The sequence below is a fragment of the Rhea americana genome, unplaced genomic scaffold, assembly GCF_003343005.1.
Source record: "Rhea americana isolate MKP2758 unplaced genomic scaffold, rheAme1 scaffold_290, whole genome shotgun sequence".
Classification (NCBI taxonomy): domain Eukaryota; kingdom Metazoa; phylum Chordata; class Aves; order Rheiformes; family Rheidae; genus Rhea; species Rhea americana.
In genome coordinates, this window is record NW_028186413.1 from 81,376 (window position 1) to 97,148 (window position 15,773).

Below are 15,773 nucleotides of genomic sequence, written 5' to 3' on the forward strand. Positions count from 1 at the left end.
AGGTTATTTTTGCTACGTATAAGTTTTTGTCCAATGATAGAATTAATTATTGCTTATAGTATGTTCCTGTAGCAGGGTTTTTCCAAGGTTGTCTGATGTTGTTGTTTTAAAGAAAAACATGAGAGGAGGTTAACAAACACATAAACAAAAATATTTCTCCATTGGAAATATGCTGACTGTGTATTAGACAATGTTACTTGACTGCCTATCTCAAACATTGACTATCACATTTATTATAAGCAATCCACAAGATAGCATTCTTCTTCAAYGAAAAGGTGAAAAGACACATTATAGCATCCTTCATACCAAATATAGAAGGCAGGCGATACCTCTCATTTCTTTACATACTCAATATATTTCAGATTTGCAAAAACATGTGTAGACTTAAAAATATATRTGGTCCTAGAGAAAAATCTGATAGACAGACATGCACTATACAGTTTTTGAAAAGCTGTAACTCAGCCAAATGTCAGTGGACATCTGATGAAATTAATTTTAAGTAAGATTTATTTGGGCAATGTTTTTTGGACTTGCCTTTTTCAGCTTTCCAGCCCTGGAAGTTTAATTTTTCACGGTCATTAAAAATATTCAAGTCTTTTGTTTTTTAATTATTAGAATGATTTTTGAGTTTTCTTTGTAGTTAAAAGAAAAATAATTTTCCTTGAACTTTCCAGGCACCTGCAGTAATAGGCCCATCAGGGAATTTTCAATCCAGTGACATTTTCAGAGACTTATAAACCCTTCAAAATGGAGGTTAGACTCCTCACAGATATTAAACACAACTAAAGTAGTTACAGCCACTCTGATGATGATATTTTAGGGCAGGTGTCACAAAACGGGTGCTATTACATGCAGTCCTCCTGTTTCTTCTCTCGGCATGCATACAAGGAAGTGTTCAGTTTGGGCTGTGCGAGGATCTATGCAATGGGCGAGATCATGTACAAGAAGCTTTGCACGAGCAACGGAGGAGCCTGTTATTTGCATAGTCAATTCTTATTGCAGAGTTGCCTTGTAGTTAGGAACTTTGGGTTATGTCTCCCAGAGAAAGGACTACACGCTACTTGTCCTCTGCCCAGGAGAGTCACACGTTCACTTAGGAACAAATTACATACGGACTAGATCTAGATGTCTAGATACCCTACATTTTTTTTAGTTTGTTTGTTTTATACTTTATGCCCACTGGTGTGCTATGTAAAGTTTAAGAAGACTCGAGTTAATTAAAAAAGGTAGTCAGGGTCTGTTAGAATCAATGAAATCTTCTAAGTGACAATGCAAAATCTTTCTAAAGAAATCCCAAGAACTATGCTTAAATGAATTCAGTTGATAATATTTATTGACAGAACAGTGGAATAATCTCATTAATATTTGCAAATTTCAATTATARGGAGGGCATGAGAATGTTAAGTAGGCACAAATTTTCCATTACGATCGGAACAAACACCAATTTATTAATCCATTATCTAATTTTGAAAAAGGTGAAAGTGTGATGTTACTGAGAATTATATTTGATAAAGGAGATTATTTTTGCATAGATATGATGTTGTTATTTTCTTCCTGTGACATTGAAATGCTGTGTCAAACTGTGGGAGGGAGAAAAGGATAAGAAAGCATAGGTCATTCTTCATCTAAGTGAAAAATTGAGATGGATCACTTAGCATGATGAAAGCAGGTAATACAKTTTTTCATTATTCAAGACTTGAATCTGTTGGATAATAATCATATTTACCGTCCATGAAAAAAAGTAACTGTATGTTTTCCAAAAGGAAGAAAAATGCAATGAAATGCCATTTGGATCCTTTTTGCAGCAAAGATATATCCCTAAATGAGAAAAAAAGGACAACTAAATAAGCAGAATGAGGACTCTGTCCTCACAAGAACTTCCACTCATGAAGGACTGTTGAAACAGAGGTGTAGATTTCAAAGGGCATAGAGCTTTCCTGATATAGCTTTACATCTTCTATACAACTACATGCTCATTAACGGAACTATCTTGTGAACTCAAGTAATGGACTACCTATGAAGTTCTATAATCTTCATTTTCCTTCTATTTTGCATCTAAAAGCCTCTACAAAGAATCAGGACCATCATRTTACCCCATCTCACTAACATTCACTCAAAGTCACTACAAGTCACCCAATTCCTAAGGAGCCAATGGTTTTAGACCAGGACTAGAATAAAATAACCCCTTTGAAGCAAGCCCTGMCACAGAGCAGAACTGCTGTATTATGCAACACACATCCAGCACAAAAGCAACCATTCAGTCCCAGAAAGAATAGCTTGTAGACGTCACTGCCAGGCACAGCTTGCTGTCAATCTAAAAATAAGATACATTATCTTAGGAAGAGCAGAAAGAGTATTCTAGAAAATCTTTGCTAACTGTTAAACGTCTGGACAAATATCCAAGTTAAGCTTTTTCCAACAGAAGATAGATGAGTAGTTGTAAAATCTCYTTTTCTAGAGCTTGCTGGAGTGCTCAGAAAACTCCCTATGGCTTGTCTGTTTCTCTTTTTCTCACAGTACACAGTATATTGCAGGATTTCACTGTAGCAACCATCCTCAGCTTTTTACTTCATTGTGCTCCTGAAAGCAGAACACTGAAACACATCTGTTTTGGCATTCTTCATTAGATATGATAAAAATGAGCCATTGGAACCTCAGCTTCACCGCCTATCGTGGAAGATRTCACTCTGTCTCATCAGGGTGAGCAGTGTGAATGGATTTGGACTCCCGGATCCTTGGAGGGAAGATGAATACATGTGGTGGCAGCTGGTAGAACAGAGAATACATTGAGCTCATCTTTCCTTTCCTCTGGCACAAAGACCCCCTCCCAAAACAGAAAACAACTCCAGTCAAGCCGAGTAAGAAGATATGCTATGAGCTAGGAACTGTTTTAAACTTCTCAGAACTTGATTTGGATACAGAGAAGGTTGAATTTAGCATGCCTCTAAGGCTATTAACAAGAGAAGGTTCAGAGAAAGCAGAACCAGAAAGGTGCCATTCATTGCTCAAGGCTTTGCTAAACACTGCAAAGCCTTTACTCCTAACGATCCAGCAGAACAGATGGCTAGCGGGTTGCAATCCATGCCTGGAAGCAGTGGGGTTTATTTTGTGCCCAAAAGCTGGTTCCAGTCCATGGCTGGATGCCCACTGCAATCTGCAGTTTGTAAAGAATCGGAGGGTGAGGACAAGGTCAGAGTAGAGGATGAGAGAGAGGACCCAGTGTAGGAGCCGGCTGGCCTGGGCTGGACTAGTGAGGACCACCGKTTTGAATTTTGGAATACAGGAGGCAGCAGCAGAAGAGGGAGAAGCAATGCAACACAGGGCGGAGCACACAAGCATCGCTGCATCGTTAGAATCAGTAACAATACAAGGCAGAGCACAAGGAGTAGCAACAAATCCTGGAAAAGTGACATAGAAAATACATAAATTATAAAACGTTTTCTTAAGACAAGGAGAGTAGTAATCTTGTTTCTTCTTCATATAAAAGTATGGGAGTGTATTAAAGAATGCTATAGTTTGGAGGAACAGAAAGCACAGCTTTCACTTTACCTAATTCCAGATTAGAAAAGACTTATTTTCTATACGAGTTTCAAGGTATCTCTACAATTTTGAATATACAGTCAAATGCAAAACCAGCAGTGAAAAACAATTAATTCAAACACAAACATGAATAACTGCAATAACTCAAAAAACAATAGTTAGTAGTCTACAGGTCAGATRTACAGAAAATGAAAATAAAATAATTGCTGGTATATATAAATCCAGAGACACTGACCCTAYGTATTTACAAATCTCTGTGCTCTTGCGTATCAGCGTACTCTTAACTGAACTGAGCTCAAAATTCTGTGTGCAGACTTAAAGAAAATTTTTGAAAAGTCTGGCCTTCTGAGGATGGTTATTTAAAATTCGGAAGACTGCCCAGCATTAGTGTAATTTTTCAACCTCGCCCCCGAGGCCTACRAACTAAAACGCCCGCAGACTCAAGTGGCTTTTAAGGAACGTTCTGCGGGAAGCGTACGTGTGACGGAGGAGCACCTCGAGCCACAAGCAGGCAGCCTCACTTGCGAGGGAGCGGCTGACACGGGCAGGCTCGAGCCCTTCTGCGGAAGTGAAGCGTGCCGCGTGATTTCGGGAGCAGGCGGACAGGCAGGTCGCCGCTACCACGGCCGAAGCTTCAAGGTTAGTTTGTGGCGATGYGTCAGGCCCACTGCACTCGGAAGGCAGCCGGGAGAGGACGGCACGCTCGTGGCCACGGTAAGAGCTGCTCTTTCAGAAGGAAAGTTTATAGGAAACCGCTTGCACCAGTACCGCACGGTCACCAAATGTGTCCCAGTCTTTTTCCCTGGATGCCTCAACCTCACATCTCTTCAGTGTACCTTCAGAACATAAACTGAAATATTTAATAAATACTTTATCATTATGCCACTAATGACAATGTTTTAACGTAGAGGTAACGTGCAGAGAGATTGGCCGCTCTAGGGCAAAACTTCTGAGCTCTTTCCAAGAGTTAGGCTGGATGGAAATGGCCCATCTTTGAAAGACAGGTAGCTGAGAAAATCTTAAGCTTGTAGTAAATTCTGTGGCTGTCCCCAGGTTTGAGACTGCTACTGGTTCCCTATCCATTAGCAACTCTTTGGTAAGTGTTCCCTCTATCTGGGACTGCATGGCTTGTATGCATGAACTGAAAGCTATCATCCTCCCAAACCAAAAGGAAGGCAGGGAAAATGTAAAGACAGAGTCATCAGAAGTGTTACAGTAGGATATAAAGAACTTTTTAGAATATGAATTACAGCTGTAGTTAGCAGACATGCTTCAGCCACACACCAAAAATTCAGACCAGCCTTAAAGCTATTTATTTAACTATTCCTTTTTTAAGTAACTCTGACAAATAAGTTAAACTTTTTAGAATGTAATCATTTCTCCTTGATCATTACAGCTCATACAAACTGATAAAAGCATTTATATACTGTGAATGTTTACACAATATGTATTTAAGAATAAATTAAAAATCAATATCTACAGGTACATCATAAATGATTGTTCAGTACCTTTCTCAGATTTTTCCCAGAGGTCTTTCAAAATCTGATCTACTGTTCTACAAAAATCTTCAATTCTTTGTGGGTCAAGGTCCTACTGAATACTGAAAATAGTACTTGAATATGATTATTGATCAGATTCAGATTCAAATTCTGTAGGTTGSATCTGTCAGGTTCTTTATGTAAGTGTTTATGCAATGCTAAAGTCAGAGTCCTTGCTGCTCCCATGAGAGATATAATCCTAAAAGCATCACTTAAGAGGAAGAAATAGTAAAAAGATTTAGATTTGTTCTCTCTCTCAATTCCAAACCACCAGAGGTATTAAACTGATGTAATTTACAGGAATCCAAAATGAAAGCATCATCTGGAAAATGCACTGGAGCCTCATGACCTTCCCACTGAGATTCTCATCACACACCTAAGATCAGGACATTTGAGGGCAACTACTTTACTTTCAGCAGTAAAGTATTATCTGTCTGCCAGGGAACTTTCCTCTAAGAGCACTGTAATTTGCATATGTAACCACAGAAGGATTACAGTGAGAAGYAGAATCTCTGTTAGGCTTCATATACAACATTTTAATTTACTTGCATCCGGGTTTTAAAAACAACTCATCTTCTTTTCTTTTTTTTGAGTTTGTGAAACAGTCATAAAACTCTTGCACTAGCTTGCCAATAAAGTATGAAGAAAGAGTTCAAGAAGTGACTTGTAGATGCTGCAGAAGATGCAAACCATTATACAACAGTTCTAAAATCCAAAATTGAAAACCTGTCATAAGAACCATTATTAGTGAATATATTTTCCCTACATRACCAACTGAAATATCATTTTGGTTATTTAATTAGTCCACTGCCATATAATTATTTGTTAAAAGCTTATCCAGTTGCCCTGTGTAAGCACAATTTTCACTATTTCCTGAGGGTGCCAACATTTTAAAGCTTAAAGGAGTTTGACTTCTGAGACTACATCTTAAAAGGATTGATGTGTATTTATTCTGACATATGGAATACTGAATATTCTACCAAATAAGGATTTTGTCTACATTTGTATTCTCTGGCAAGAGTTAGTAATGTGTCTTTGAGACATGGTGCTTGTACCCTTGCTTTGTCGAAAGCAGATTTTTCAATGCTTTACAAACTTCTGAAAACAATTGCACTATAAATAGCCAGTGCCTTTCCTATTATAGTCATTTCTGGATAAAGCAACCTCAGCATTCAATAAGAGATGTAACTATAGATACTGAAAAGTGAGCGATAAAGAGTAGCTACAATTTCCTCACATTTCCTCACATTTAAATCTTCCGGTTCTTTCAGAACACTATCGTATATACCACAATTAGGGACAGTTTACAAACAAATGTTAACCCCCTTTAACACTATTTGTAAAAACAATACAGCATCATGCTGTGCTGTAGTAACACCAATTAAATCAGTGGAGCTCATGCTTGAGAAAAAGTGAATAAACAATGTGAATATATACAGAGCCAATGTACTGACCTAATTAATACTAAGACTACATCTATGCAAGTGAATTAAATAGTGATAGGTCATGGGTCCATGCCCCAGAACTATTTTTTCTGAAGTTTAAATTGTCAGGGCAGTCCCTGACGCTCTCTCGATCTCAGCTGGTTGGCCAGCAGTCTCCCACGGATTTCCTGGGCAGTCAGGGCTTTATCGCAGCCCAGAGACTCTTCCGAGGGGCAGGTCAGCTGCAGCCTTTGCTCTGGGGCTAAGAGAGTCTAATTGCATGGAAGTGGCCAGGGTGCCTAGCTGGCCTCAAGGCGAGAGGAGAGACCTTGAATTTTATTCACATAAGTATAGGCTAAGRGTAGGAAATGCAGCTGTAATAGAAAAAAAAAAGAAAAAAAGAAAATCATGCTTCTAAAAAGCAACGTACTAGGTCCAGCAGTAAACRTTCCCAATTAAGCTCTCATTATTACTGGAATAAAAGACACAACCCCTGACAAATCTGTTCCCTTCAAGACTGTATCCCTGGGGGCTAAACAGCAGTGAGCGGCCAGCCTGTCTACCACCGCGCTGGGGATTTGCACTGCGTTGCCATTCGTTGCCTTCCACATCGACCCGGTGCATTGGTATTGATACACAGCGGAGTCCAGAGGAAAGCTGTCTTRTTCATAAGCAGTACTCACTGATACATGTCAAGTCGCATAAAGCACACAAGTTAAATTCCTGAAATGGTAGACTAGATAAATTAAATTTCTTTCCGAGTGGCCACTAAATGTCTTTTAATACCTATGTTCTGAGCCTAAATATGGTCTAGTAAGAGGATGGGCACTTCTTGAAGTTGTTAAAACTCACTATTTCCTTCAGTTATGGTGAAATACTACTTCTTTACTTCTTTTTTTCCGTTATCGTCTTGAGTCTTCCTCAATGCATGAGTTGTATACAGGAATAAAATAATAGGTAAACAGCTCACTAGTAAGCACCTTCCCATAAAAGCACCTTATCACCCTTTATAATTGTCCCATTTTATTCATGAGACAAAAATATGATCTACCTAACAATGTGTGCTAGAACTGGGCAAGAAATAGTCTGCCCATCAAAAAACTGTTTTGGAGATTTCGTAATTCTTTTTGAAAGTTCCAAAAGGAAGTTAAAATTCTTAAGAGTTCATACATAGAAAATACACCAGAAAACATTTTTTTCTGTGGAAAATTTTGATTTCAATGAGTTTATATGTCTGGAAAAAAAAATCAAAGAAAATTCTACCAGCTCCCTGTTTTTGATGACACCAGACTGAATTATCTTCAAATATAACATTTTTCCAATAAAAAGGTTTGATCCATTTTGAAGAAAAATAAAAAAGTATTATTTAAATATAATTAAATTTAAATTTAATATAGATTTTTGTAAGAGTAATGACAGAATAAAGAGAGATTAATCACATTTTCTACCATGTGCAACAGAAAAGAGTCTGAAAGTTGAAAACTTTTTCCACTTTTTCCTCATTTTTTTGTCTTTTTGTCCTGAAATTCTTCCTCTCTTCACCAATAAGAGCAGAAAAGGAAAGAATAAAAGGCCCATACACATCTATAAGATAAGTATATGCTCTTCGGWTTTTGAAACAAACAACCCCTCAGATTTTTATTTGGCTTTATTACATAAGAAAAAAAGTTGACAAATATGAATGACAGAAAAATCTTTTAAAATCTACTTTTGTTAAAGAAAATTTCTGTCCAGGGAGAACATTGGTAAATAAAGTTCATATAATAAAATTCATCTTTTACTGTTTCTTGCTGTTGAGTTGTGCAAAGTGGAAGAATAGGAAAAATGTCTCTCCAAGCATCTGCACCATATATAGTTTCTTCACTAGCTTTCAAGAGACAAATAAAGACAGTTACAATAATGTGGGTCCAGTTTATAAGGGAGAAAAGGGCTGCTGCTTCAGATTTGCCTGGATCAACCTCACTATCAACCAGAGAGTGGTTGCAAAGGAATCGCTGGAAAAAGAACCACTTAAATGAATCAACAGCTCCATGTTTTTCAGCAGATCCCAGTGGGTGACTAGATTTCATTTTCTATAGTTATACAGATCACCTTTCTGAAACCTCAAGTAGTTTGGCTGTATCTTGATATCAGAAACTACTGAATATATGGGAATGGGGTCTAGCAATATAAATTTTAATTAGAATTGTTTGGCAGATACAAATTAAGAACTCCTAATCCTAATAGGAATCTTAACTAATTCTTCTCAAATCTTTTCTACCTTGTAGGGTAGGTAAATAAGCTTATCAGTCATATTTTCTCTTTCAGTTATTTATCAAAAAGATTATAATAGATTATTTTAGCTCRATTGTATATCATCATTTGGAAATGTTATTTTCCACCTAGAAGACAAATAAAGGCATGTTGTTTGACTTTACTGATAGACTAAAATACAAATAGGCTTTTTTCCCTACTGCAAATCTGTTTTACTTTACACTGGATATTAATTCGTTTACAAAAGGCAGGAATGTGAAATTATAAATAGTTGAGACTTTTGCCACCTCTGCCATTATTTATACTTCTATGGCAGTTTCAAGAGTGAGGACACACAGCAGCAAATCATCTAAAATAATGTGCACTAAATCCTACTTCTGATATCATGCCAAAGTTAGCTTCACTCAATCCAGTCAACTGCCTTTCCAGCACCAAAAGATGGTATTAAATATGGTATATCTATTTACTATATTAAAGAGCTCACCCTTCTGCTCTACTGTCATTTTTCATTTTCCTATAGCTCCACACTAAATTCAGTGATAATCTTTCCTAGTTCTTCGATATAAGATTATAGTTGCTTTTTCAAGTCTTAACAGGAAGATCTTGACTGTGATTTTAGATGACACTAGCCTGTAGCTGGCAAAATATCTTTCAGATGTAACACTGGCTTTATACACTGATGTGAAAATTCATTTTGTTTTCTCCTTTTCCAGAATTCGGTTACTTCAGGTTTGTGAGTTGTTTTTCTTGGTTTTGCTTTGTTTTGTTTTTGGTTTTGGTTTGCATCACCGGATATTATTTATAGCCCTGAGTTTAAAGCAGCCTGCAGGAGAACCATTGGACCCTGCTGTTTTACCTTCAGGAAACAGTTTAACTTCTCTCAGTTATTTATTGTGCTGTCATATCTTCCTCTGTATCTTCATGGTCAGAAAAGAAGAACAACCAGCAAATCCCTGTGAGGGATGAGGAAATCAGACAGTAACAAAGTAGGAAATTATACAGCTTTTGATACTAAACAAAAAAAAATATACACATGTATGTATGTATGTATGTGTGTACACACAGACAGATGTGTATACAAATACACATAAAGTCTGTTAGGGCCATCTGGATTTCTAACATAGGAAATAGTACCTTTCCAGCTCTTGCCTCCTTTTGAAGGTCCTATCCTACTAGTACATCAGCTTCAGTTACTCTCCTGGGTCAAGAACGTATTAGGTAACCTAACTTTTGTAAATATTTTTACCTCAGCTGCACATATTTTTTATGTTTCCTTTCTGTCTCAAGGATTTTTCATAAAAGAATAATTTTTTCCTCTTTCTCTAAAAAAAAAAAAAGAAAAGAAAAAAAAGGCATATCCTTACATGTTTTGACTTCATGTTGTTGCCTTGTCTCCACCATTTCCAACTCTTTTCCAGTTTCGTTTAGGCTTTTGCCAAATTCACTTGTGTCTGTATTTCTGGAAAAAGTCATGCCTTCTGTAATAGTATCTGGTATGATAAAAAATAAAAACAAACCTGTCTGCTTGTACAGAATCCAGGATGCAGTGTAAATCCATTTCCATTGATGTAAACTGACTTTTCTCCCACGAGATGCCAGTTTTCTAATGCTGTCATCATAGCAGCAATGCCAGGTTGCAAAGGGAAGTTCTAATGTAAGCTGAAAGTCCGTCAGCTAGTGTAGAAAGTTTGCGTGTGGTTGAACAAGCTTAAAAGTACCTGTTGTGAAGGACAAATCCCTTATTTGTTGGCTCAGTTTCCACTTAGTTCTGCATAGGATTAACCCATCAATATACCCTTTATATACTTTTATAAATAAACAGCATATGTTGACCAAAAATTGGTTCATGAAGTCCTTCCATCAAGCATTTTTGGTATTCACAGACTTTTTTTAGAGATTTGTGCTTTAATATAAAATCAAGTTATCCCTTGGTAGACACTGAATATGTGTGATATAATACAATCTAATAATTTTATTTATGACAGTCCTTTAGAGACTTCAACAACTATGTGCAGGCAAGATTGTTCAAGCTATTATAATGCAAGACTATATTACAGTGATTTGAATGGATAAAAGTTTTTTCATCTCCAGAAGAGAAATGGATTGATAGACACTGTTCTGTTACATATCAGGGCAAATGTGTTACTTTAATCCTCCAGAAAGAGAGCTATATTTTCTCAAGTAGCCTTGCTGCAAGGAGTAAGATGCATTGGGACTAAAGGTGCCAGTGCATGAAAAGTACAGGAATTACTGTTTTCTGCAGTGTGAAACATTCTGTATTAGTTCATGTACCTTAAAAATCTTAAATATATTTGGATATATTAAACAGTTTAAACATGAGAGCACTCCTTCAATTTACCTACTTGAAAAATGTCTAGACCCTACAAAACTGGCTATTAAAGTCTGTTATTTTACATTAGTTCCCAATATTACTTCTAGAGTTCACTTTGCTGCATTCCGTTATATGCTTCATCCTTAAATATCTTATCTATAAAAGTTCATTTTGATTATAAGTTTCATCAGAGATTCCCAGTACTGCTGTGTAATTCTTTTAAAAACAGTTAATAGCTTACACAYTTATGAAGTATACAAAATGTAAAAAAAAAGAAAAGAAAAAATGATTTTTTTTGCTCTAGAAGTGAAAAATGAAAATTGTCAGATATTGACAATATTTTATAACCACTAATTCAAGCATTTGAATAAACTTGGGAAAGTTATTACTCTTCATGGCCATAAATCAGGAAATCATCTTTGTCTGACAAAACTCTCACAGCGTGTGATTAGGACCCTTTGAGGTCAGCACACGCTTAAAGACTAATATTTATTTAAGGGTTTTGCTGATGTGAATTTTTCAGCAATAAACATTCCATGTGATTATGTTAACAATACACAGTAACATTTATTTATTCAAGAATAAATTTTGCACTTACAAACTTATAATGTTGGAGAGAGAGTGTGGTGCTAATGCAGTATTTATGCAACTGGCCAGAAGTGCTATTAAGGTTATCCACTGCTAGGCTGGGCAAACCAAATGCGTAAATAGTATAGGAAAATACTGTCTTGATAGCAAATTGTGTTTGGCCATTTTCCTTAAAAGGTTAGAAGCTCTATTCTTGCTTATTTTTTAAATTTTAATCAAAACTAAACCAAACTAGTTTTCCCTCTATGTCCAACTTTATTTTGTTAAGCCAGGAACATGCCATTTCAATCRGCAGACTTTTGTAGGGAAGATCACATTTTGTAGGAAGAGTCCTGACTGACGTAAGAGAAAATGAAATACATAAAAGAAAATGAAGCACCACTGAGATTAGACATAGGCCAATAATTGATATTTTAACTTATATGTGACACTCTTCCCTTCTTCTGTTGTACTGCATTTAGATATTGTATGGCTCTCCAGACATGCGATGCATAATTTTACATACCATCTGCTTTACATGCCAGTTTCCATATGTACAATGTATAACCTAAAACCAATATTTTGATTGATTGAAGCTACAGTGGAGGCTTTTGTTCTTAAATTGCTGGATAGAAGAACATATTCTTAAATAAATTGTCTGGTAAATGTATTTTAGGGACTACAAAAAATAAAATGTATTTTGAAAAAGTTTTAAAAGTTTAATAATCACAAAAATCAGATCACTTTCAATAATCAAACTGAGAATTTTTCCTAGTTTCGAATACTAAGAGACCAGTAGCCACTCTCTACCACTCATTTAACAACCATGACAATATAACAAGTTTCAAAGTCATGCAAGGGACAGCAAACTTACAATATCCTAGAAAACAAGATGTCTAAATTAAGTCGAATAACACTTTTTCCTCCAAACAAGATATTTGCAAAGATACTAAAACTTGGTGAAGGATATTCAGAATCATCCATTGGAGATTCATTCATTATCTGGCTCCCTTCAATCCTGGCATATAACTTAATCTTGACTTATACACCCAAATCTCTTTGTTATAGGTAAGCCTAAAACTGCTGTCTATTTTGCAGACATCATCCACAAGAACATCTGGTTGTATTTCCACATACACATATGTGGAGGAATTATCGCACCATCAAAGTGAAATGTCTACAGACTTTCACAACAATGGCTCTCAAGACAAAACTGAAGATTTACGTGAATATGTACCCTTGGTTTTAGTACTACTCATCTACTGATTTTCCTCATCCAAATAAATGAACAGGATTAAGCATTGCTTTAGACCTTAAAAAAAGCAGCCTCAAACTCTTAGTATGGAAATAATCATGGCATTCTTCGCATTAGACTTGAAATGAAAGTATTGTCAGTAAAAATAGATTGTTGGTATCACAATGAGTAAGAAAGAGCAGATAGAGTGGAGGAGAGAGGAAGCAACACAGCCCAAAGAAAATTTTTGTGCATGCAATGTCCCATAAAACAAGTATCCTTCGTCATACATAGCACTTGATAAACTTTAGAATTCACAGGAAAATTAGAAAGGATGCAATGTGTTGATTTAAGGAGGTTTATGTCCTCCATATATAATTGCCTGGGAAAAAGAGATAAAAAGTGAAGCATTTATTCACTTTAGAGAAGCTTTTCCCCCACACACTTTTTTCCTTTGTAACATGAACAGCCTAATCTGTTCTCAGATAAATATTAGTGGCACATTCAGTTCAATTCAATGACAATTCTGCCAGGTGCCTACACACAAAACTGACCGAGAGATGTAGCAACTCAAACTTTTTTACTTGCCTATGAAGACACACTTTTCCTTAGCAAGGTAACATTATTAAAAGAACATAGAAAGATTATTTTTTACTATCAAATGTGTTGTTTATCACAATTTAATAGTGACAGTCTTCACAGAATAGTGGCATAATTCTGATACTTGTCAAGTAACTGAGTGCATGCAACATTTCGGGGTTCTTTMGACACTCCAATTTGAAAAAGAAAAAAGATTAAAAATATATCCTCACACTTTCCTTTTTAAGACATTCTAAGCAATTCAAAGTGATTAGTCAAGTTATAGGCATAAGACTGTATTCTCCTGTTTGAATATCAGTATTTTTTTATTTGGTATTTCATTATGTACCTGACTACTCCCAATCTAAATACTGCACTGTACAGAGGATGTTCTGTGAACTAGAACTTCCATCTGCTAATGGATTTTTTTTTGCATAAAATCTTCTTTGTAGTCCATATGAATATGGACATTTTAATTATTAATCAGAAGCATTCTTTCTTATTTGTATCTGTGCTGTGAAGGAGTTCTTAAAAACTGCATAAGAAATTTATGTACATTTAGCTTTTTTTTTTTCCTCCCTAGAGAGAGGCTGCTCATGAGTTAAATGCTTATGCAACACCTTTCCTTATGGACTGTACTACATTTCCGTTGTTACTCACATAGTGAACCTCTCTGGGCCTGATCCACCAGCCCATGAAGTCAACGGGAGCCCATTCATGTCTCATAGTGGTCTTTGGATCTGAGCTCTCTCGGTTTCCAACTTTGTAGCAAGAAAAAAATACACATGCAGCACTAGAAAATGTAATATATCAATCCACTTTTATTTTTTATGATGCCTATTGGTAAAATAATGGGTTTCAGTTCATTCTGATATCAAACGTTTTAAGAAGTCATTCTGATTCTTCCTCACTGCAAAGTTGGAATGCAAATCTAGAAGATATCTTCGGCACAATGCAGATGAATCTCTTTAAATGAAGTTTCTTTCACTCATCTCTGCCACTTTGCCTTCTCTCAACCTTCCTCCCAATCCCTTTCATTTGAAAAGTGTTCCACATTGGCCAGAGCCGCCTTTCTCTGAAGTCAGTGTGAGTTTTGCCATTGACTTCAACGGGGGAATGATCAGACCCAGCATGCCAAAAATACTGAGAAAAAAGATACCGCTGTCAAAGTGCTGCCTCCAAAACTACAGAAAATATTAAAATCATTTAGCAAAATCCATTAAAGATTCTCCAGCGATTACGAGCTTTTCTAACGTGTTCCCCACAAATCAYACCTCACAGCCGGAGAGAACAAAAAAGCCCCTTGCCCTGGTGCACTTGGCAGCCGGAGTTGAACACGGACCCGTGAGGAGTTAGCCGAGCACAAGCCCCTCGCGGAGCAGAGCCGCGCACTGATTTGATGGCAAACGTTTTGCGAATATTAAGCCTTCCCTGAGGGCTGAGTGTTTTACAGCCGGAGCCTGTCGTAGCGCACAAGGGGAGAGCAGCCGGGACAGGGACAGGGACGGTGACGGGGATGGGGACGGGGCAGCAGCGCTCTCCCCGCTGGCGGCGGTGGCGCAGGGTGGCGGAGGGGGGTCGCGGGGCGCCCGGCCGCCCCCCGCGCAGCGCCGCGCAGCGCCGCGCAGCACCTGGCGCTCCCCTGCGCAGGTGAGGCGCCCGCTGGAGCTGCCGCGGGGCCCCGCTGCGGTGCGGACCGCGGCCCCGCTGCTCCCGCACCGCCGCGCTGACAGCCCCCAGGGACACCGCCGAAACGGAGGCGGGGGAAGAAAGCGCGGGGCGCAGCCTCGGGGCACCCCCGGGGGCTCCGCGCCCCGGAGACCGCGGCCGCGGAGCCCCCCGCGCGGCCGCGCACCCCCGTACTCACCGCGGTGCGGCCAGGCGAAGCGCGCCCGCCCCCGCCGGCTCCCGCGGCCGCGCAGCACGCCTCCCCTCGGCACCGCAGCCCGCCGCGGGCACCCGGCGCGCAGCTCGAGTCCTTGTGCGGAGCGCCGGGCGAGCCTCGCATCCTCAGTGCCTCCTTGCTCGGATTTCTGTCATCTCCCCTCCCCTCCGCACCCCCTCCCCCGGCGGCGGCATTATAAAACGATCTCTAGCCCATCAGATCGCGGCGCAGGCAGCCTTCCTGGTCCTCAGCACTACTCACCGGGCATCCTCCGGAGCGGCGGGAGGGAGGGGGCTGGCGGCGGGCTGGGCTTTGCTGCTCCAGCCTGGGCAGAGGCTCAGCGGAGTGCTGGCGGGGAGTGCGTGCCCCCGTGCGCGCGTGTGTGCGCGCTGCTGAGTACAGGCGGGAGGGAGACTCAGGC